General features: G+C 41.4%; 1 protein-coding gene and 1 pseudogene across 1 annotated transcript in view; both read right to left on the reverse strand.

Annotated features, from left to right (window-relative positions):
• The window catches only part of COL23A1 (collagen type XXIII alpha 1 chain), a 453398-nt gene that overhangs the window by 224819 nt on the left and 207064 nt on the right, over window positions 1–21515 (reverse strand). The gene's annotated exons all lie outside the window — the stretch shown is intronic.
• Window positions 672–799, reverse strand: LOC118616722 (annotated as a pseudogene).

Genomic DNA, 21515 nt, shown 5'->3' on the forward strand with positions numbered 1-21515 from the left:
GTGGTTAGAGCATTGGCCCATGCACTGAAGTGTCATGGATTGGGTTCCCTGTCAAGAGCATGTACCTGGGTGGCAGGTTTGACCCCCGGCCCCAGTCAGTGTGCATGCGGGAAGCAACCAATTGATGTGTCTCTCTTACATTGATGTTTCTTTCTCTTTCTCTCTCCCTTCATTGCACTCTTTCTACAAATCAGTGGAAAAAATATCCTCAGGTGAGGATTAACAACAACAACAAAAATGTAAAGGGACATAGCATTTGACCAGACAAGTCATTGGTAGAATTTTTTCATATAAATGGATTAATAAATATATGTATAACCATAACATTACTTATAATGTTATATATCAATTAGGGACTGGCTAGATAAATTATGGTACATGTATACAATAGAGTACTATATAGCCACTAAAAATGAGAATGCTTTGTATGTGAAAATAGGATATCTAAGATACACTATTCTGCAAAAATAGTAAGGTATGAATGGTGTGATCTCATTTGTATAAATTTGTATAAGTGTGGATAAACTTTTTTTGTTCCTGGAGAGATATACAATACTCTGTATCCAAAGTAACTATGGTTACTTTGAACAGAAGGACTAGAGGTAGAAGAAGGGGAAAGAAACATACTTCATTTTATATTTTTCTGCACTGTTTTCTTTTCTTTTTTTTTTTTTATTGCAGTCGAGTTTCCCACATTTGGGGAAATCGCAGAGGTCAGCACATCTGCAGTGCAGTGGATAAGCCTCGCCCTGGGAAAACCACCTTTGTGATCATGGTATCTCCCCTGCCAGGTAAGTATGCACTGTTTTCTTTTTATAAGTAAGTACGAATAAATCTAAACTTCTCTAATTCTCATAATCAAGAATAAAATGATTTCTAATGTTTACTTCACACACATGTTAATCTTCTACATATTTTTATTTCCCCTGACCCTCTGTTAATTTGATCGGTGTTATAGAGATCAGGTTATTAAACAATATTCTCCCCCCCATCTTTATCCCTGTCATATATTTTATTGTTTATAGCAGTTTTAGGTTCACAGCAACATTGAGCAGAAGGTGTAGCGATTTCCATACATTCCCTGCTCCCACACATGCACAGCTTCCTCCATTATGAACACCCCCCACTAGAGTAGTACATTTTTACAATGGATGAACCTACATTGACACATTCTTTAAATATGTGTTTTTTTTTAATTATTGAATTTTTAGAGAGAGAGAGAATAGGGAGAGACAGAAACATTGATGTGAGAGAGAAACATCAACTGGCTGCCTCCTACACGCCCCCCACAGGGGATCAAGCCAGCAACCCAGGCATATACCCTGACCAGGAATCAAACCAGGACCTACCAGCCCATGGAACAATGCTCAATCTACTGAGCCACACCAGCCAGGCCCTACATTGACACATTTTTATCATCCAGAGTCTTTAGTTTCCATTAGGGTTCACTCTTGGTGGTGTATATTCTATGTGTTTGGACACATGTATGATGATATATATATATATATATCTCATTATAATGTCATACAGAGCAATTTCCTTGCCCTAAAAAATCCTGTGCTCCTCCTATTTATCCCTCTCTCATCCCAACCCCTGGCTTTACAAATATTTATTTAAATTATTTTTTTAAATTCTTACCTGAAGATATTTTTCCATTTATTTTTAGAAAGAGTGGGAGAGAGAGAAAGAGAGAGAGCAAGAAAGAAACATTGATGTGAGAGAGACACATTGATTGGTTGCCTCCTGCATGACCCTGACCAGGGCAGGGGACCAAACTGCAACCGAAGTACGTGCCCTTGACCAGAATCAAATGCACAACTCCTTGGTCTGTAGGTGGATGCTCTAACCACTGACCCAGACCAACCAGAGCTATTTTTATCTTTTGAACCCTCACCCAAGGTATGTTTTATTGATTTTAGAGAGAGAGAATGCGAAGAGGAAGAGAGAGAAACATCAATGTGAGGGAGAAACATTGATGAGTTGCCTCCTGTATGTGCCCCAACCAGGGATGGAATCTGCAACCTTTTTATTTTTTGGTATACAGGATGATACTCCAACAAACTGAGCCACCTGACCAGGGCAGCAGTTATTTAAAAAAAAAATTTTAAAGGTATAATACACATAAAAATGCACATATCACAAATGGTATTTATAGCTTTTAGCATTTTACCCTTTTTTTGAAAATGTTTTTAGATTTCGTATTCAACTTAGTGATTATAATTTTAAATTACTGTCGATATCTCTCATAGCTTTTAATTGGCTTAACTGATTGTGGAGCTTGCAGAGCTCTTCCTGTCTGGATCCTGATTTTGACTCCTTTCTTCTTTCATGGATATAGATGCTAGAGTCACTTTCTCAGAAATAATAATACAGTGCTTGAGACACCGCATATCTGGAAATGGTTTTCAGTATTCACCCACAAGTGACAACACAGATGGGTATAGAATTCTTTTTTTTTTTTATGTTTGGTACGTGCCCCTAGTGGGAACCGAACCTGGGACTCTGGTCTGCAGGCCGATGCTCCAACCACTGAGCCAAACCGGCCAGGGCTAGAATTCTTGAATATAATCTTTCCTACCCAAATTCTGTGGGAACAGACCCACTTCTGATCCTTAGAACTGTGGTGAAGTTTGAGTTTATTCTGCTTTTTGGTATTTTTTGGATATTGGTCATGGGATCCTCTTTATGGTAGCTCACTCCCCAGATAAATGTTTATAGAATAGTTTTATTTGCTCTTTTGCTCTTTAAATGACAACACTTTGCCACAGGAAATCTAAATAAAGTGTTTCACTATTTAACTCTAATACAGTGAATCCTTTGACTTAGATTTAGAACTTTCTTAAGTACAGAAAACTTTTCTAATATCATATATTCAGTTATTGTTGATGTTCTTACTGTTCAGGGCTCATTTATTCATCATCAAATAATTATAGAGGCTCTATTTAAGGGCCAGGCACCAAGAATGTGGAAGTAAGAAAGACATGGTCTCTGATCTCACCACACTTTAATTTCATGGGAGAGGCAGACAACTGGTGAAGTAATTATAATAAAGTGTGATATCAGTATAAGAGGGAAGTTCCAGCTGTGATAGGTCACAGGCAAGGGGACTTTTCTCAGACTGGGGTAATGGGAAAGGTCTCCTGAGCCTATGTGGAAATGGGGAAGGGGTTGGGGATAGAGCAGGGTGCAGGCAGAGATACAGCACTTAACCAGAGTTGGAATCCTGGGAGCTTTGAGGGAGTGTTGTATTGTTGTATAAGCTCCATGTTACTGCTTTATTTGAGGGATGGTGGTGTTTCTTTAGTCTATCCAGTCTCTCTTTCCACCAGCAGGCAGAGTAGGTTCCTGGGAGTTGGTTAGATCCCAGGTATTTCTGACCGCCCCAAGCATAAGGTGGAGCTAGGACACCAGAAGGGCATTCAGCACATGCTGAGCCTGGGCCCTGTGGTGGGCAGACACCCAGCTGTACAGAGGGAGTTTTCTGAAAGTGGGGTCCCTGTGTATCCTACTGTCACACTGCTCCCCTCTGTTGATTTCATGTGCTGAGACTTTGGTTACTCTCATAGCAGATTCTTGGTGAGAACCTGGAATGTATTAACTCCCAGGACAGAGTTAAAATCCAGCCAATAACCCTGACATCTGCCTAGTACAATTATATACTCTTTTTCCTGACTGGGGTCCTCATCAAGGTGGTTGCGTGGTACCAGGAGTGAGTCTGTCTTGCTGGGCTAGTGTGTTGGGTCTATGCTTGCAGTGAGAGTGCTGCAGACACTTGAGCCCACCATGCTGAGTTAATATCAGCTCCAAATTAGTCACATGTCTAAAAGCAACGATGTCTCCCCACATCCTCAGTGCCCAGGCTGTGATTTTGTCAGCCTCTTCTTCCCAGTGTCAGCTCTTCCTAGTGCCACCTGCCCTGCCTTCTTTCAGGATGTACCTGCTCTTTTGAGATCTCACCTCCATGAACATCTGCACTCAGCACACAGCCAGTCCTCACAGGTACACTTCTAACAGATTCACTGCTGGCAGGAGATGTAAGCACAGGCATCTTGAGTGTTGCACAGTTCTGTTTGAGCCCATCTCTGTCTCCACAAAGGGTAAGGGGGTAATGGGGGCAGTCAGGGAGGTGAAGCCAAAAGATACTATGATGCCACATCTGTGTCAGAATTCCTGCTGGGCACAGGGAGGCTAAGAAGACAGGCCATGGCTCTTGCCCACAAAGAGCTCCCAGCCTAGTGGAGACACAGAGGCAAACAACTTGACCGTGAGCTCCTAGAGGGCAGAACCACAAGAGGTGAGAGCCAGGCTGCGGGAGATGAGGGTGTAGCAGATCCAGCCAGAGGAGGGACAGAGGTAGGAGGAGTGGGCAGGACCAGAGTGAGCTTCCAGGGAGGGGTGATGTCAGGGCTGGGACTTGAAAGATGGGTGGAGGGGTGGCAGGCAAAGAAAGCACAGCACACCAGGGCCCATCAGCCATGGGCCAGGAACAGGTTCAGAGGGAATCGCCATGTTATGAAACCTGCAAACATTAGGTACCCTGATGCCATTCTCCTCCCTCAGCCCAGACCCTCCAATTCACTCAATCACTCACTTTCTGAAAACAATATATGTTGAGCACCTATTATTTGCCAAGTACACATACAGAGAGGAGAATGAGCACCCTAGTCCTTGAAAGGTTTATAATCTGAGAGGTCCCAAGCGTCCTGAGCAGCTGGCTGCAGGGGGATAAGTCATCAGCTGTCTCCTTTGTGTCAGAGATCTGCCTTAGGGAAGACCCTAGGGTAGCAGTGCTGGAGGGAGTGAGTCTGGAGGGGAGGGTGCCCAGGGAGGAGCTGTCTCCTAGACTAGGATAATGTAGTGGGGTTAGAGAGAGAGAGGTGGAGGTATATAGGAGGTAGAATTAACTACAATGATGCCCATTTTTAAAGCTCTCACTTAATCCTCACATTTTACAGATATGGAAACTGAGGTTCAGAGAAATTAAATAACTTGCCCAAAGTTACACAGCTAATTAGGTGATTAATGGGATTTGAGTGGGAATTGCTAAGGATGGGGTGGGGCTGATTACTGAGATGGGCAGTGCAGGTGGGGAGGGACTGATGGTGAGAGACCAATCCAGGCCCATCACAGGCTGACCCATAGCTCAGCTTCTGGCCTCATCTCCTTTGTTTCCCATCCCTCCTGGAGGGGAGTCTTCCCCGTCAGAGAAGGAGTTTTCAGACATAAGGGACTTACTTCACATGGTTAAGCCCCAGCATAGGGCCTGCCAACAAATAGTGCTTGTTGATAAATCCCAACACAACAAAAACATCCCAAACACAGCATCAGCAGCGTTTGCTCTTGAAATGAGGCTTGTGCTTACTAGAATTGGGGCAAAGCAGAACCTTTTCTCCCTGATGGACAGGTCTTCTGGACACACACACACACACACACATGTGCATGAACATACACACATGTACAACATAAGGAAGCAGACAAGCACACCAACACATACACAAAACACTCACAGACACATGTGTACACATGGACAACTAACTTCAGAGAGATGATCCTGGGGACAGCTGCCTTCAGATTAAAGCCAAAAAAAGTCTGTCTTCCTTGCTATGTATACCTTTTCGTTTTGGCCAATATTTTTACAGGTAAAGAATCTGACCTCTCTTTAGTAGCAGAACTGTGCTTCTAATCACTGCCCACGGCGGAAAGTCAGGCCTACAACATTCTGGGTTGTCCGTCTGAGAGAAAACCACAGCACTGCCTCCCCAGTCTACCCACATTCCCCCAGTGTAATATCATTATACAGCAGAAAACCACAGGGTCTGTATCAGAAGGAAATCCAACTCTTGAAGATAAAGGGACATTTGAAAGAATGCCCAGTAACACCAACATCTGATTAGATGGTTTTTATAGGTAGTTATGTCCCTGCTCCCTTGCTGCGCCCCTTCATCCAGGCCAAGGAGACTGGGTTCATTAACAGAACAGATGTGGCCTGTCTCTACCATCAGGATAAAGATCACAAAATACCCACAGAAACAAGGACATTCTGAACTGGGCTGCAGCAATAACACTGACTTGGGCTCAAAGAAAATTGCATTTTTTTCCCTTCCAGTTCAGTTAACAAACATTTATTCAGGGCCTGTTATTTATTCAGCTTCGTATTTCAGTCCTGGGCTTCTCTGTCAAGACCTTTCTCTAAATCTTGGGATCAGCCCTGAAGGAGCAGCCTTAGGCGGCCAGTGGGTAGGACTGCAGGAAATCAGTTCTGTGTGGAGGACCCAATGTCTGGAGGGCCCAGTACCCATTGCTCACTGGATTAAAACACTAGCTCTGCAGCTTAGTAGCTGTGTTACCTTGGATACATTACTTAATCTCTTTGTATCTTGGTTTCATAATCTGTAAACTGTGGGCAACGACAGCAAGTCCCTCAAGATTGTGATGATTGAATGAGATAGTATACATTGACCACGAGACTTTCACGCACTCAGTAATGGTTGGCTATTATTCTTATTACTAACATCATGAAAATTATTGTCAAGTTAGCTCAGCACTCTTGTCTGGGTTCCAGCCTCAGTTTTCTTGCCCTGTCATACTTAGACTTAAAGTTTCTCCATGGACTTAAGCCCTTGCTTTAATTTAGCCCTCCTAGCCATCCCCTGATTCTGTTGCCCCTGTAACAAGATACTGGAACCAACCCGTGTGTCCATCTTCACCATGTCTGGATGCCTGATCCAACTGGAGTGCTGCTTGCCCTTGGATGCCCGATCTGGCCTGCTGTCCTCAGGCAGAGCCTCCTACTGGGTACCAGACAGCTGGCCAGCCCTTCAGCCTCACAGTGATCCATGCTGCACAGTCTTACCTCATGTCCCATCCAAGCCCTTTAGAAATAGTAGGATGGAGACAAGCAAGTCAGAGAGAGAAGCTCTGAAAAGAAGCCTCAGGTACACATATCATACTTTGTTTTTCTGGGTCTATCAGTGGCCTTACCCTAAATCCTTGGTCAGAGATATAAACTACATTGCCTTAGTTTATAGGGCTGCAGAGATCCAGGTATTGTGCAATGACTATATCATGTGATTAAAGATTTAATGTACGCCCCAGGACAGCAAGGACTCTGCCTGTCTTATGCATAACTTAGTGCTTGGAATGATATCAGACCTATAGTAGGTGCTCAAGAAACACTCATAAGGTGACTGATCATACACCATTGCCCCCCCCCCCCCCATACTGCTCCCTTCCACCCAGGCCTGGCCACTCATTTTTAAGGCAAGTGGCATTGCCTGCTGTGTCCAGGTTGGCAGTGGCCACACACCAAGGGCCACTGTCCCAGAACTAAGGAAGAACAGCAGAGACAGGCCAGCTTCCAATCCTCCAGTGTCTAAACATATACTGAAAATCTGTTCTGTGCCAGGCACTGGGCTAGGCACTGTTACCTAGAATTAGCTCATTTATCTGCCAAACCCACCAGGGTAGGTATTATTTTATCCTATATCATAGATGAAGAAGACAGGCACCAGGACATAGGCAATGGCCCAAGGTCATTTAAGCTTTAAGTGGCAGAGCTGACCTTAAACCCAGGTAGCAGGGTCTAGACTTGGTTCCCCTCTCTGATGTTCTGCTGCCTCCCACATATGGGGCCAAACCTGTGTTGGAGGGTTTCAGCCTTTTCTCCTGCCCTGCTTGCGTCTTCAGGGAAGGCTGAGCAAAAAAAAAAACGGTTGTCAGCAAGGCCAAGTGTCCACTCCAGCCCATCACTTAGAACCAGAGAGAAATCATGCTCTGTTCCTGTTTCCCTCTCTATAAATAGAGCTCACAGAAGAAGCACTTCTGTGGGGCTGCTATGCAGATTAAATGGGCAGCATGGGGCCTCATACAGAATAGGCCCTAACTCCTTCTTCCCTGTCATGAGATGTTACTCTCCTTGTGGCTATAGCACAAGGGGAATGTAAGCTTTTGTTCTTGAAAGAGCAAAGAATGTTCCAAATAATGGGACACACTGAGCTCTGAAGTTCCAGCTTTAAGTGGTTATCATGCCCATGCTGGGGGAGGGCTGACCTCATGGGGGCCTTTCTTGTTTTCATTTTATCTGTAGAACATGAAACAGAGATCCATTCCTAGGGAAACCCTCAATGGAAGCAGAAATACAAACAGAACACCCCCTCCTCAGAAGAGGGTCATAGAACCCCAGCCCCAGGACAGGGTAGCTGGTATTCTATGTTTACTGGGAAGCTTAAAACACTATCTGCTCTCTTATTTTCATTTTCTCTTTATAAACAGATTGGGCTGGGAAAGAAGGGCCTGAAAGTGTTAAAAATTCCCACAGTGCAACCCAAACCATATTAAAAGTGAATTATCAACAGCAACATTTATGATGTCACTTTTGAAGGTACAGTTAATTTAATGAGTGTGTTCCATAAGAAAATAGTTTTCTACAGGAGAACAAATGTGTGAGACTCAGCCATAGTATTGCTGAACAGACAGCAGACTCTCCCAGAAGGGCCTGGATTTCCTAGCAGATTCTGTCCTTACTTTCTATGCGACCTTTTCTCTTCTTTTAAAAACTTTTAAAATTACAGTTCACAATCAGTATTATTTTGTATTCATTTCAGGTGTACAGCATAGTGGTTAGACAACTATGTACTTTATAAAGTGTTCCCCCTGATGTGTGATTGTATTCAGGTCACCGAGCCTCTCTGAGCTTCATTTTCCTCATCTATAAAGTGGGAATATTTTTACCTGTGTTAGGAGCTGAATTTGAAGATGGATTATTCTTTCAGGACAAGGCAACCCTTTTGCACAGGGACCCACCTATTGTCATTTGTTAATAGGATCTGGGACTCACTGCATTAGGGGCAGACAAGAGGTGAGTCTGAGGCACGGAGTACAGTAGGGAGAGAGCAAACAGATAGGACAAGGACCACCAGGGGTCATCCTAGTGGTGATAATTCATCCTTCCCTCCAGGCCTCAGTTTCTCTCTTTTTTTTTAAAAGAACTTAAATTTTTCTTTCTTCTATTTTTATTAATTAATTAACTTGTGTTACAGATGTTTCTCCTTATTTGCCCCTAGACAACCTCCTCCTGATCCCGCCCTCCCCACCCCCCAGCATTGTTGTCTATGTCCATTGGTTAAGCAAACATGCATATAAGTTCTGTGGTTTATCTCCTCCTCCTCCTCTGAGGTTTGTCAGTCTGAATTGTAGTCCTTTCTATGTCACTGGATATATTTTGTTCATCAGCTTATTTTCTTTATTCTATTTCACAAATAAGTGAGAACATTTGTTTTCCTCTGATTGGCTTATTTCACCGAGCATAATACTCTCCAGGTCCCTCCATGTCATTTCAAAGGATAAGAGATCTTTCTTTCTTACAGCTACATAGTATTTCATTGTGTATATGTACCACAGCTTTTTTATCCATTTGTCTACTGATGGACACTTGGGCTGTTTCCAGATCTTAGCTATTGTAAATAGTGCTGCTATGAACATGGGGGTACATATATTCTTTCTGATTGGTGTTTCAGGCTTCTTAGGGTATATTCCTAGAAGCGGGATCACTGGGTCCAATGGCAGTTCAATATTTAACTTTTTGAGGAAACTATATTGTTTTCCATAGTGGCTGCACCAGTCTGCATTCCCACCAGCAGTGTACTAGAGTCCCCTTTTCTCCACACCCTCGCCAACACTTGTTGTTTGATGATTTGTTGATGGCGGCCATTCTGGCAAGTGTGAGGTTATAACACATAGTCGTTTTAATTTACATCTCTCTGATGATTAGTGACATTGAGCATTTTTTCATGTCTCTTGGTCATTTGTATGTCCTTTTTGGATAGGTGTCTATTTAGGTCCTCTGCCCATTTTTAATTGGAATTTGTCTTCCTTTTGTTGAGTTGTATGAGTACTCTATGTATTTTGGAAATTAGCCCCTTATCTGATGTATCATTGGCAATCATGCTCTCCCATACAGTGGGTTCCCTTTCCATCTTGATGCCTGTTTCTTTTGCTGTGGAGAAGCTTTTTAGTTTGATGCAGTCCCATGTATTAATTTTTTCCTTTGTTTCTCTTGCCTTAGGCGTTGTATCAGTGAAAATTCTGCTGTACGTGATGTCTGAAATTTTGTTGCCTACATTTTCTTCTAGAATTTTTATGGATTCATGAGTCACATTTAAGTCAAGATATAATCCCCCTATTCCCACACTGCTGAGCATTTTTATCAGAAATCGGTGCTGGATTTTGTCAAATGCTTTTTCAGCATCTATTTTTATGATAATATGATTTTTATCCTTCATTTTGTTTATGTGGTGTATCATATTTATTGAATTGCAAATATTGTACCAGCCTTGCATCACTGGGATGAATCCCACTTTGTCATGGTGAATAATTTTTTTGATGTATTGCTGGATTTGATTTGCTAATATTTTGTTAAGGATTTTGACATCTGTCCTCATCAGCGATGTTGGTCTGTAGTTTTCTTTCTTTGTACTGATACGTCAGCAGGGTCACACTGGCAGATTGCTTAGCCCCTGAGGTTCAGACACCGCTGACTGAACCCCAGGCCATTGTAGGATTCAGTGAGATTATGAGTATAAAAAGGGCACAGTGGGGAGTTCACTAAACAATGTAGGGCCCTTCTCTCGGTCTAGAAAACCAAAGAGGGTCCTGGCCCTTAGCCCCTTCTCAAGAGGCAGTGTCAGTGCAGAAAGGGGCAGAGCTGGGATCCAGGAGAGAGGGTTGATTCTCTCTCCACTTGCTACTTTCTGCCTTGGCTCAGTTTACTCCTTCTGACAGCCGATTTCCTCCTCTGAAGAGGAGAGATACAAAAGAAGATTTGGTACGGCTACTAAGAAAACTAGAAGAGGAACAGAGATGGTGGCAGGGTGAATGGAAGCTATACAGATTGTCTCCCAGAACCAAACTGGAATTACAACTAAAATAAAAACAAAACATCAGGAAAAGCCAACTGAAAAGCTGCTGGACAAAACTAGTACAACCAGGGATTCTAAATTGAGTCTGGTAGGAACTGCAGAGGCTTGTATTAGCAGTATGCGCTTCCAGCTAAAAAACTGGGGGCTTTAAAAAACATCAAATCAGTTATAGCCACTCATCTTGGGCTCCTGCAGAGGGAGGGCAGACTGGACTGGAACTGTGTGAAGAGAGTCGGGGGCTCCTGGCTCAGGAGAGAGCTAACAGCTGGAGAGAAGGACACCGGGAGTCTTGACTCACTCCCTCACAGGACAGTAGCTATTATACTCAAAGACCCCCTTCCCAGAGCCCCTGGGAGAAGCAACAACCCCTCCCTCAGGATTTCAACACCACCAGGCCAGGCCAAATAAATGCAAATTGAGGCTCATTAACATCTAAACTAAAGTCTTATAGTGAGCAAGTGCCCCACCCACTAGAAATTCTCTTACAGCTGAGGTATTTTTCATTCAGCTGCAGGCTACAAATCCAAGCTCATCAAGTAACTGAGACTAATAGCCTCCAGGCAAAAAACTAGAGGATACATGAAACTTTCCTTGGCTTGCAAATCTACCCAGGAAAATAAGACTTGACAGTGGTGTTTAACATGGGTCCTCCCACACTCATCCAAACCCAGTAGTGGGAGCCACAACCAGTGTAACACCAACACCCACAGGAAAAATTTGGCAGGCTCAAAAACTCACTGAGACAGCCAAAATGGTGAAACAAAGAAAAAATTCCCAATTGAAAAAATGATAATTTGACAGAAGATGAAATAGGACCTATTTGCAGAAAACTACAGGACATTGAAAAAAAAAAATAGAGGAAGATATAAAAAAGTGAAAGCACATACCCTGTTCATGGATTGGAAGAATTAACATCATTAAAATGTCCATACTACCCAAAGCAATCTATAGATTCAATGCAATCCCCATCAAAACACCAATGACATATTTCTCAGAACTAGAACAAATACTTCAAAAGTTCATATGGAACCAAAAAAGTCCCCGAATAGCCACAGAAATTTTGAAAAAGAAGGACAAAGTAGGTGGGATCACAATACCAGATATCAGGTTATACTACAAAGCGACTGTAATCAAAACAGCCTGGTACTGGCACAAAAACAGGCATATAGACCAGTAGAACAGAACTGAGAACCCAGAAATGGACCCAAGGCAATACGCTCAATTAATATTTGACAAAGGTGGCAAGAGCATACAGTGGAGTAAAGACAGCCTCTTAATAAATGGTGTTGAGAAAATTGGACAGCTACATGCAAAAAAAAAATGAAACTAGACCATCAACTTACACCATACACGAAATATCACAAAAATAAACTCAAAATGGATAAAAGACTTAAATGTGACCTGTGAATCCATAAAAATTCAAGAAGAAAATGTAGGCAACAAAATTTCGGACATCATACACAGCAGAATTTTCACTGATACATCACCTAAGGCAACAGAAACAAAGGAGAAAATGAACACATGGGACTACATCAAACTAAAAAGCTTCTGCACAGCAAAAGAAACAATCATCAAAACAGAAAGGCAGCCCACTGTATGGGAGAACATCATTGCCAATGATATATCAGATAAGCGGTTAATTTTCAATATATATAGAGTGCTCATACAACTCAACAAAAGGAAGACAAAGAACCCAATTAAAAAATGGGCAGAGGAGCTGAATAGACACCTCTCCAAACAGGACATACAAGTGGCCAAGAGACATATGAAGAAATGCTCAACATCACTAATCATCAGAGAGATGCATTGAGGTATCACCTCACACCTGTCAGAATGGCCACCATCAACAAATCATGAAACAAGTGCTGGTGAGGGTGTGGAGAAAAGGGGACTCTAGTATACTGCTGGTGGGAATGCAGACTGGTGCAGCCACTATGGAAAACAATATGGTGTTACCTCAAAAAATTAAAAATTGAACTTCCATTTGACCCAATGATCCCGCTTCTAGGAATATACCCTAAGAAGCCTGAAAAACTAATCAGGAAGAATATATGTACCCCCATGTTCATAGCAGCACTATTTACAATAGCTAAGACCTGGAAACAGCCCAAGTGTCCATCAGTAGACCAATGGATAAAAAAGCAGTGGTACATATCCACAATGGCGTACTATGCATCTGTAAGAAAGAAAGATGTCTTATCCTTTGAGACGACATGAGGGACCTGGAAAGTATTATCCTAAGTGAAATAACCCAAGCAGAAAAAGATAAATACCACATTATTTCACTTATATATGGAATATAATGAACATAACAGTCTGAGGAATACGGTAGACCGAGAAACATGGAAGTAGGACACAGACTGACATCCCTCAGAAGAGTGGTGGGGTGTGGGAAGAGATAAACCACAGAACTTATATGCATGTATGCATAACCAATGGACATGGACAACAAAGCCGGTGACGAGGCAGGGGTGGGATGGGAAGGAGGGTGTCAATGGGGTAAAAAAGGAGAAACATCTGTAACAACAACAACAAAACATTAACAAAAAAAGAAGGAAAAAAAAAAAGAAATAAATGAAAGAGAAATGAGCAAGATATCAGAGGGAGAGTTCAGAGTAATAATCATGAGGAAGCTCAACAGCATGAGTAAAGATATAGAAACACTAAAAACCAACCATGTGGAAATGAAGAAAAACCTAGCAAAAATAAAGAACATATTGAAAGAAATAACCAGCAGAGCAGAGTAAGCTGAGGACTGGAACAGCGAATTAGAAGACTGGGTAGAAAAAAAATCAACCAATCATAAAACCAAAATAAAAAATTAAACAGGAAGACAGCCTAAGAGAACTGTGGGACAATATAAAACATAACAACATCTGCATCATAGGTGTGCCAGAAGAAGAAGGAAATGAGCAAGGGTTAGAGAATATATTTGAAGAAATAGTGACAGAAAAGTTCCCTAGCTTGGTGAAGGAAAAAGGCATTTAAGTCCAAGAAGCACAGACAGCCCCAAGTATAAGAAGAACCCAAAGAGGCACACACCAAGACACACCTTTCCAGACAAAAAAAAAGGCTATGGGAATATATTAGCACCAAACCAGGACTGCAAGAAATGCTAAAAGGACTGCTATAATAAGCAGAAGAAATAGGAAGAGAAACATAAACATAAAAAACAAAAATGGCAATAAATAAGTACATACCAATAACAACCTTAAATATAAATGGTTTAAATGCCCCAATAAAAAGACACAGAGAGGCTAAATGGATAAGAAAGCATGATATATATATATTTTACAAGAGACCTACCTCACAACAAAAAACTCACATAGTTGGCAAGTAAAGGGATGGAAGAAAAGGTTCCAAGCAACTGGAAAGGAATACAAAGCTGGGGCAGCAATAGTCATATCCAATAAAATAGACTTCAAAATGAAGGCCATAACTAGAGACAAAGAAGGCCACTACATAATATTGAAAGAATCTATCAAACAGAAGAATATAACCTTCATAAACCTACATGCATCCAATATAGGAGCACCAAAATATATTTAAAAACTTCTGGAGGACTTTAAAGGAGAAATCGACAACAATACAATCATAGCAGGGGACTTCAACATCTCACTGACATCACTGGATAGATCCTCTAGACAAAAAATTAACAAGGAAACAGAGTCTCTAAATGATGCACTAGATCAAATGGATTTAATAGATATCTTCAGAAAATTACATCCCGAAATTGCATTCATATTCTTCTCAAGTGGACATAGGATATTCTCAAAGATATATCACCTGTGAAGACACAAACTAAGTCTCTACAAGTTCAAGAAGATTAAAGTTGTATCCAGCATCTTCTCAGATCACAATGGCATTAAACTAGAAATCAATGACAACAAAACACGCAAAAACATTCAAACACATGGAGGTTAAATAGCATGTTATTAAACAACAAATGGGTTACCAAGGACACCAAGGAAGAAATTAAAACCTTCCTGGAAACCAATGAGAATGAACACACAACAACACAAAATCTATGAGATGCAGCAAAAGTAGTCCTGAGAGGGAAGTTCATAGCAATACAGGCCTACCTCAAGAAACAAGAAAAATTTCTAATTGACTATCTAACCTCACAACTTAAAGAACCAGAAAGTAAACAAAAAGAAAAACCCTGAGAAAGTAGAAGGAAAGAAATAGTAAAGGTCAGAGCAAAAATAAATGACATAGAGACAAAATAAAAAAAAACATTCAAAAGATCAAAGAACTGGTTCTTTGAAAAGATAAACAAGATTGATGGACCCTTAGCCAGATTCACTAAGAAACAAAAAGAGAAGACCCAAATAAACAAAATCAGAAACGAAAGAGGAGAAGTAACAACTGACACCACAGAAATACAAAGGATCATTAAAAAATACTATGAATAATTCTACATTAATAAATTGGACAATCTAGGTGAAATGGACAAATTTCTAGAAACACACAGTCTCCCAAAACTGAAGCAGAAAGAGACAGAACACTTGAACAGACCAATAACAACTAAGGAAATTGAAGATATAATCAAGAAACTCTCAGAAAACAAAAGCCCAGGCCCAGATGACTTCACCAGGGAGTTTTACTGAACATTCAGAGAAGATCTAACACCCATTCTCCTCAAACTATTCCAGAAGATTCAAGAAAAAGAAAGACTTCCAAACTCATTTTATGAGGCCACCATAATTCTAATTCCCAAACCAGATAAAGACACTACAAAGAAAGAAAACTACAGGCCAATATCCCTGATGAAGACAGATGTTAAAATCTTTTTTATCCTCACCCGAGGACATTTTTTTTTTTTTTTCTCAGATAGAGTGGGAGGGAGAGAGAGGAAGAGAGAGAGAGAGAGAAACATCGATGTGAAAGGGACACATCGACTGGTTGCCACCTGCACAACCCAAAAAGGGCCAGGGACAAACTGCAACTGAGGTACGCGCCCTTAGCGGGAACCGAACCCGGCTCTCTCTGGACTGCAGGCCAACGCTCTAACCACTGGCCAGGGCCAGATGTCAAAATCTTTAACAAAATATTAGTAAATTGGATCTAGCAATACATCAAAAATTTTATTCACCATGACCAAGTGGGATTCATCCCAGGGATGCAAGACTGGTATAATATTCACAAATCAATAAATGTGATGCACCACATAAACAAAATGAAAGATAAAAGCCATATGATCATATCAATAGATGCTGAAAAAGCATTTGACAAAATCCAGGACCCATTTCTGATAAAAACACTCAGCAATGTGGGAATAGAGGGATCATATCTTGACATAATAAAGGCCATATATGAAAAACCTACAGCCAACATCATACTTAATGGGCAAAAACTAAAACCATTTCCTTTAAGAACAGGAACAGATAGGGGTGCCCACTTTCACCACTCTTATTTAACATGGTACTGGAAGTCTTAGCCACAGCAATTAGACAAGAAGGAAAAATAAAAGGGATCTATATTGGAAAGGAGGCAGTGAAACTGTCATTATCTGCAGATGACATGATATTGTATATAGAAAACCCTAAAGACTCCATCAAAAATCTACTAGAGATAATAAATGAATTTGACAAAGTAGCAAGATACAAAATTAACATCAAGAAATTGATGGAATCTTATACACTAATAATGAACTCACAGAAAGAGAAACTAAAAAATCAATCCCATTTATCATGTGGCAAATAAAATCAAGATACCTAGGAATAAATTTAATCAAAGAAGTAAAGGACCTGTTCTCAAACAACTATAGAACATTGAAAAAAGAAACAGAGGAAGATATAAAAAAGTGGAAGCATATACCTTGTTCTGGATTGGAAATATTAATCTCATTAAAATGTCTATACTACCTAAAGCAATCTATAAATTCAGTGCAATCCCCATTAAAATACCAGTGACATATTTCATGGAATTAGATCAAATAATTCAAAAGTTTATATGGAACCAAAAAAGACTCCGAACAGCCACAGCAATCTTGAGAAAGAAGAACAAAGTAGGAGGAATAACAATACCAAATATCAGGTTATACTACAAAGCCATCGTAATCAAAACAGCCTGATACTGGCACAAGAACAGGCATATAGATCAATAGAACAGAACAGAGAACCTGGAAATTGTCCCAAGACATCATGCTCAATTAATATTTGACAAAGGTGGCAAGAGCATACAGTGGAGTAAAGACAGCCTCTTTAATAAATGGTGTTAGTAAAATTAGACCGCTACATGCAAAAAATGAAGCTAGACCACCAACTTACACCATACACAAGAATAAAGTAAAAATGGGTAAAAGACTTAAATGTGATTTGTGAATCCATAAAAGTCCTAGGAGAAAATGTAGGCAACAAAATTTCAGACATCACACGCAGCAGAATGTTCATTGATACAATACCTAAGGCAACAGAAACAAAGGGAAGAATCAATACATGGGACTACATCAAACTAAAAAGCTTCTGCACAGCAAAAGTAACAAGCATCACAATGGAAAGGGAACCCACTATATGAGAGAGCATAATTGCCAACGATACATCAGATAAGGTGCTAATTTCCAAAATATATGGAGTACTCACACAACTCAACAAAAGGAAGTCAAAAAAGTCAAGTAAAAAATGGGCAGAGGACCTAAATAGACACTTCTCCAAACAGGACATACAGATGGCCAAGAGACATATGAAAAAATGCTCAATGTCACTAATCAATGGAGAGATGAAATTAAAACACCTGTGTGTTATAACCTCACACCTGCCAAAATGGCTGCCATCAACAAATCATCAAACAAGTGCTGGTAAGGGTGTGGAGAAAAGGGGACTCTAGTACACTGTTGGTGAGAATGCAGGCTGGTGCAGCCACTGTGGAAAACAATATGGTGGTTCCTCAAAAAATTTAAAATTGAACTGTCATTTGACCTAGTGATCCCACTCTTAGGAATATATCCTAAGAAGCCTGAAACACCAATCAGAAAGAATATATGCACCCCTATGTTCATAGCAGCACTATTTACAATTGCTAAGATCTGGAAACAGGCCAAGTGTCCATCTATACATGAGTGGATAAAAAACCTGTGGTACATATACACAATGGAATACTATGCAGCTATAAGAGAAACAAAATCTCTTATCCTTTGAGACAACATGGAGGGTTTTGGAGATTATTATGCTAAATGAAATAAGCCAGTCAGATAATGAACAATACAAACTGAAGAACAAAATAGACCCAGAGACATAGAAGTAGGGTAAAGACTGATAAACCTCAGAAGAGGAGGACGGGGAGAGGGAAGGGATAAACCACAGAACTTATATGCATGTATGCGTAACCGATGGACATAGACAACAATCCTGGCTGGGGGGGGAGGGCGGGGGGGAGGTGGATCTGGAGGATGGTGTCAATGGGGGAAAAAGAAGAAACATCTCTAACAAAAATAAGTTAATTAAAATTGCAAACAATAAAATAAATGAGTTAGAATAGTAGCAAGTATTAATTGTTTATGTAAATTAGAGAAAAATTTTAAATGTTGCCATACCATCCCACGTGTATTTTGTAATGTTTTTTCCACTGAGGAAGGGAGACAGAGAGATGTGAAGCTAGTGAGAGGCACATAAAAAAGAAAAAAAAGGAAATCCCGAAGAGAAAAATGAGAAGGAAACTCTGTAAATTCTAAAGTATTGTGCGAAGAGCTGCTGTCCCCCAGTCTCTTTCCTTGCCTCAGTTTCCTCATCTACACAGGGCTGTTTTGAGATGGATGAAAATCAAATGCAATGACAGTTGTAGAAACAGCTAGCAATGTCTGGCATGCAGTAGGTGATCCATTAATGTAGAGTTTGGGTCTGCAGGCAGCCTGGGAGGGGCTGTAATGAAACCCTGAATTCCAGAGGGCCATCTGCCATTTGAAAGAAAACTGGAGTGCACCGTCAGCACCTGCCTCCAATTTCAGTTTCCTTTGCTATCGGCCTAGGTTTTTATTTGGAAAATGCTTCGATATCAGCCATTTAGGAAAGGATGACAGGTTTGTGTCCCAAATGCATGATGGCACAGTGATCACAGGTGGTGGGGGGTAGGCAGAAAGCCCCCCCAGGTACTTCCCACTCCTCCAAACATCACGTCCCCACAGGAAGGCCCCACACCAGGGTCTGGAGTTCTGCTCACAGGTGGGAACCCTCTCTTTTCTCTCTCCACAGCATGGAGGTACAGCCAGGGGGCTCACAGTCCTGGCCCTTCCCCCGATGCCACTGCAGAACTCCTGGTTTAGCATGGACAAGAATGGCAGCAGACACTTTAAGAATCAGTGTTTTTAAATAAATAGTTGTCTTAATAAACAAAGATTTATTAGAACATTATCCATCCTTTGAAAACTGGAAAGGAGAAAAATCCACCTACAAGTCCATCAACCGAACAGAACTATTTGGGCTCTCCTGAATTCCTTTCTAGTCTAGGACCTCTCAGCTGAGCTTGTGCCTTTCTGAGTCCTGCGTTCTCCACCTCATTATCCAGTGACTCACATTTCCCACATTCCCCCTTCATCATCATAAAGGCCATTTCTTTCAGCTGTCCCATGAGGCAGGCTGAGACACGGGGTTCTCATGTATGCCCACACACACATGCAACTGCTGGATGAAGGCCCTACTGACATGTGCTGTCACCCTCAGTGCTGAGGTCAGGGCATAGGTCCTGGTCTTGCTTGGATGCATTCTTTTAGGGACTGTCAGAGTGGTGGAAGCCACATACCACCCCCTGCGGAGCAGGACTCTGCAACTTCCCTATCTGACAGGGTCTTGATCAGTCATTTAAAAATGAACTGTCAGTCTTGGCCAGTGTGGCTCAGTTGGTTGCGTGCTGTCCCAAGCATCGATCACTGGGCACATGCCTGAGTTTTAGGCTCAATTCCCTGTGGGGGTCATGCAGGAGGCAGCTGATCAGTGTTTTGCTCTCACATGGATGTTTCTCTCTGTCTCTCCCTCTTCCTTTCTCTCTCTCTGAAAAATCAACAAAAAATTAAAAAATACAACAAACTGACAGACAAAGCCATAGACTGGGAGAAAATATTTGAAAAAGACACATCTGATAAAGGACTGCTATCCAAAATATACAAAAACTCTTAAAACTGAACAATAAGAAAACAAACACTCCAATGAAAAGAAAGGCCAGAGACTGGAACAGATACCTCATAAGAAGGTACACAGATGGGAAGTATATACATAAAAAGATTGCCCATGTCAGATGTTATCAGGGAAGTGCAAATTGAAACAAGATAGCACTACACATCTACTAGAATGGTCAAAATCCAGAACGCTAACCAGACTGATGCTGGAGAGGATGTGGAGCAACAGGAGCTCTCAATCACAGCTGACGAAAAAGACAGTTTGGAATTTTCATACAAAAGTAAACAGTCTTATCATACAATCCAGCAATTACACTCCTTGGTATTTACACAGAGGAGTTGAAATCTTAAATCCACACAAAAACCTGCATATGGATATTTATAGCAGCTTTACTCCTAATTGCCAAGACCTGGAAGCAACCAGGATGTCCTTCAAATGGGGATACATTCAGGCAATGGAATGTCATCCAGTGCTGAAAAGAAATAAGCTTTTAAAGTTATGAAAAGACATGTGGGAAACGTAAATGTATATTACTAAGTGAAAGAAGCCAATCTGAAAAGGCCACATACTACATGATTCCAACTATATGACACTCTGGAAAAGGCAAAACAACAGAGAAAATAAAACATCAGTGGTTGCCAGGGCTTAGAGGAGAGGGAGGGATGAACAGGCAGAGCACTGAGTATTTTTAGGGCAGTGAAACTGTTCTGTATGGTACTATAATGGTGGCTACATATCATATATTTGTCCAAACACACAGATTACACTATCAAGAGTGATCCCTAAGGTAAACTATGGACTGTGGGTGATAATGGTATATCAATGTAGGTTCACCCATTGTAACAAATATACCACTTTGGTGGGGGATGTTGATTTTGTTAGGAACCTAAAACTGCTCTAAAATATATATATATTACAAAAGAAACACACACATAAACTATGATTCAGTAGTACCTGCAGTGGTCATCAGGGGCTAAGCCATCTCTGGGCTTTGGTGGGCAGTACCCCAGCACCAGCCAGCCCAGTGCCCTAGGAGTCAAGGCCTCTGGACAAGCCCTGCTCCCTTCCCCAGATCCTTAGCCAGATCCACTGGGAGCCATCTGAGCTGTCTCAGTTCAGCACTAGGCCACCTCCGCAAAGGCTGAGAAGTGAACCACAGACCTGATATGCTCAGAGGGAGGTCATTCACCTGCATCAGCCGGTGATGACCTAAATCCTTTCAGTTTCCATGTCCCCGAGGAGCAGCACCAGGAACCCTGGAGTATCCTGACTTTCGGTTCTGACTTTGTCACCTACTTACCAGCTGTGTGACTGATTTCATTTAGGACACCCACTCCTCCTGCCCTGCATTGGAACTTCAGGGAGGTTTGCTCATCCGAAAAGATGAGGACCTGTGCTCACACTGCTCCATGGTGAGCGGTTCACCTGTGTTGCCTCTACAGGAGTTGGTGATAGATGGGTCAGAATGACCTAAATATAGCTCCCATGA

This window comes from Molossus molossus, unplaced genomic scaffold, assembly GCF_014108415.1.
Source record: "Molossus molossus isolate mMolMol1 unplaced genomic scaffold, mMolMol1.p scaffold_m16_p_4, whole genome shotgun sequence".
NCBI classification, from domain to species: Eukaryota; Metazoa; Chordata; class Mammalia; order Chiroptera; family Molossidae; genus Molossus; species Molossus molossus.